Source organism: Petaurus breviceps, unplaced genomic scaffold (assembly GCF_028583685.1).
Source record: "Petaurus breviceps papuanus isolate PSGF00001 unplaced genomic scaffold, PetGlider_PUasm1.0 175, whole genome shotgun sequence".
NCBI lineage: Eukaryota > Metazoa > Chordata > Mammalia > Diprotodontia > Petauridae > Petaurus > Petaurus breviceps.
Window position 1 is genome coordinate 50,926,967 of NW_027185764.1, and position 3,516 is coordinate 50,930,482.

Sequence of the window (3,516 nt, forward strand, 5' to 3'; positions counted from 1 at the left end):
CCCCATTGCTCAGATTCTTGAAATCTGTCCCACCTGTCAATATAAGCGTCACAAAGTGGATTTTTAAAATCTTGCCCACCCCAATTGGTGTTTTGATAAACCCTGTCTGACTGAAAGTGTGGGGGGCTATTGATATCCCGTCCTCTCACTTACCCATAGTAAGTCTTCGGTCGTCACCGGCCTCCTAGGAGGAATTACCAGACAGAGCACCCGAGGTTTGGGAAAGGAATTTTACAGATAACAATTTTACAATACAAATTGCAGTTACAATTTCACAGACTGGTTTCGCAAGTTGGTTTCACAAATTGACCTAGACCCCAGGTACCCTATCATTCCCCCCTTAAACAGATGACACCCGAAATCATTTGGGGGCACAGGACGATGATCTCAGCCTCCCCAGCTACTTCCCGCTGGGGAGGGGTGAAGAGCTTTCCCTGCCTCTCAGGGTATCATCGTTCAAGGGGTGGGGTCCATAGCCAAGGTCCGGAATTTGGCCGATGCCAGGTCCAAGGGGTGATGGGTAATGACTTCAGGCAACGGTTGATACTCAGCCGACAATGTTCCCGGCAGAAGAGTCACCTGCCAGTGAAGTGTGCTGAGCCTAAAAAAACACAAATCTAGCAAAAAGATTAGACAAACAAGGGCCAAAAAGGAGTAAGAGAAAATTGACCAGAAGTGGGGTGAGTATGGGCTAGTATAACCCATTACTCAGACTATTTCACTGTCCTTCATATTTTCCCATAGAATAGGCCTTTCAAAATCCCACTAGAGATTTAAAATTTCTTCTAAAAGTATTTTCCCTTCTTTAAAACAGTTCAAGACTCATAAAACTTTTAGAATGATCTTAAGCAGTTTGCATAACTTTCTGTACATGTTCTAATCTTAGATAAAAATAATATTAGATTTTCCAGTAGGCTAACACGAAAGAGCTCACATCCTTTACTGACTCCCTGCTCCGATCATAGAAACCTGCTATAGAAGGAAAAAAAAAACAGGGACCTGTGACATTCCAAATATGACAGGATAGAACATCCTTGATTCTGTTTAAATTCAGGTTAGTTACAGATATCCAACCATGCAGTATCCATTCCACCTCAATGCTAGACTCAGGAATAGGTGGGGAACATTCCTTTTCAAAGGAACCCCATAGGTGTTCATAAAGTCAAATCTCCCATCAGGTTCATAAATCATTGCCCTAATAGATTTGCATCTACTGCCCAAGATTCCTCATCTTTCTGTAACTATGCTTAATCTGATCTCACACTAAAATTTCCGTTCTCTCAACTAAAGTGTCTCTGATTTAATCCCAACAATTAATTCAGTCAATGGCATTAATACCCAATTATACTTTGAAATACACTGGGATCCCTATGACATATACACAGATATAACTTTTCTACAGTAACTTTATAATCCCAATCTCAGTCCATGGGATAATGATTCAATATTGCATTTGTATTCTTATTTCCTTTTCTTCTCAAATATGATTGAGCTATTAATTATAAAATCTAGTTACAAATCTTTCTGTCTTCCTTAAAACTTCCTCACACCCTTCTCAACATACTTAAACCATCTGATACAAAGGTATCCATACCACTATTTAGAGACAGGAGGGGCTTGGAAATCCCCATTTGTCCCCAAACCTTCTTATCTTAACATCAATTTACTCTCATTAAGTTGCAATATACCACAAAGATTTGCCAGGACTCATATACATAAGGGATTCCCTTTAACATCTTTCCCTTCACAATTTTCTGAGATTGTCCTGGTAAGGCCAATTGTTAGAGATCCTTTTTACTCTTTTGTACATAGACTTTGCTGCTTCTCAGTAAGTCAAGCTTATAGTTTAGGAGCTTCATACAAGTTCGCTTTCCCAGGTAATTTTACAACATTATACAGTAGTAGAGGGACTGTTCTGAATGAGCAGAACTAGTCAGTATAAAGTTGTCACAGTTTTAGGTTTTAGCATTAAAACAGTAGCCCAATAACTTAGTTAACAGTCTTACAATTTCAAACAATCTTAACTGAAACTTCCTTTTAAACAAAGATAGACTTGGAAGCTTAAGATTTTCCCAAATTACAATACTCCAAAACTTTAAGAGAAACTGCTTTTCATACACCATAGATAGTACAGATGTTTACCAGTAATGATATCATCTCAAGTTTGAACTTCGAAATAAGAACAAATGAATTACCAATCTGATGACCTTAAAACTCCACATGAAGTTATACTCAACTAAAATCCTTTTTTTTTTTTTTTTTGCGCCACTGACTCCTCCTTTCCGGGTTCTTGTTCCCAGCGAACAGCACTCGGAGCCAGCTCCTTCGCTGTCGACATCTTCCCCGCTTTCTAATCCCCTCTCCACTTCTCTCAACTCCTCCCACAGATATTGAGGAGGTCGGCTAGTCGATTCCTCCTCCGACTCCTCACTAGAGGAGCCTGCTAAGGATAAACGGTGAAATCGGTTGGGGTTAATGACCCCGGGTTTGTTCCCTCATATGAAGCCATTTGTTGTCCCACCACGGCCCATTGGCCTGGCTGCACCCCCGCATGTTGTATCCAGGGGCAGATGGTCCATATTTTTTCTACAAACTGGCGGCGGTATCTTTACACCACCCTTCGCGCATACTTTGTAAAGCTGCGCGGCAATAACTCCTTTCTCCTCGAGCAAAATTGCGGGGACACCTCCTGCCCCTCCCATCTTCTCAAAGGTACTCTTTACCAATGAGGCTGTCTGGAGAGCTAAGTTACAGCCCAGACGGTCTTCTCGGACCCTACCCAGGCCCCACGTTGGGCGCCAGTTGTGGGGGGCTATTGATATCCCGTCCTCTCACTTACCCATAGTAAGTCTTCGGTCGTCACCGGCCTCCTAGGAGGAATTACCAGACAGAGCACCCGAGGTTTGCAGGAGTTGTTTATTCAGGCTCAGCTACATCGTGACTGCTCTTAACTTCCGCATCAGGGCAACTTATAGGTACATATAGCCAATCATCTTCTACAGCTCTATTTATTACCTTTTAAGGTCATACATCAAGCAAGCAGGCACTAGCCCATATACCATTACTTCCTGGCCCCCAACAGAAAGAAGGCTTAAGTTGAATTCTTTCAAGGCAGAACCCACACCTTTTGCCCTTGAATTTTGAGCTTTCCAGCACTGCTAGACTGCAACAATAGACAAGGAGATAAGGAGGCCATCTAGGGAAATTGGTTGGCCTTAGGGACTAGAGACAGAACCATAACCATTTCTTTCTTGTTGCCAGAAGTATAAAAAACTCAGCCTTTGGGGAGCTGGTGAGTCAAAGGTTTAGCAGGATTTCTACTGGCCTTTGGAAAATCTTTTTGATTCAGGGCTGTTGCCATGGTGAATGCAGAGGCAGAGGGGTAATTGTATTCTTTTAATTTTCTTTGTACAAGCTACGTTATTTTTCTTGATTTTTTTCTTTTGTCCATGAGTGTTTTATTATATTTCATCCCCAAGTTCTGACTTATTGGACCGAACTGGGCCAGATCATTGA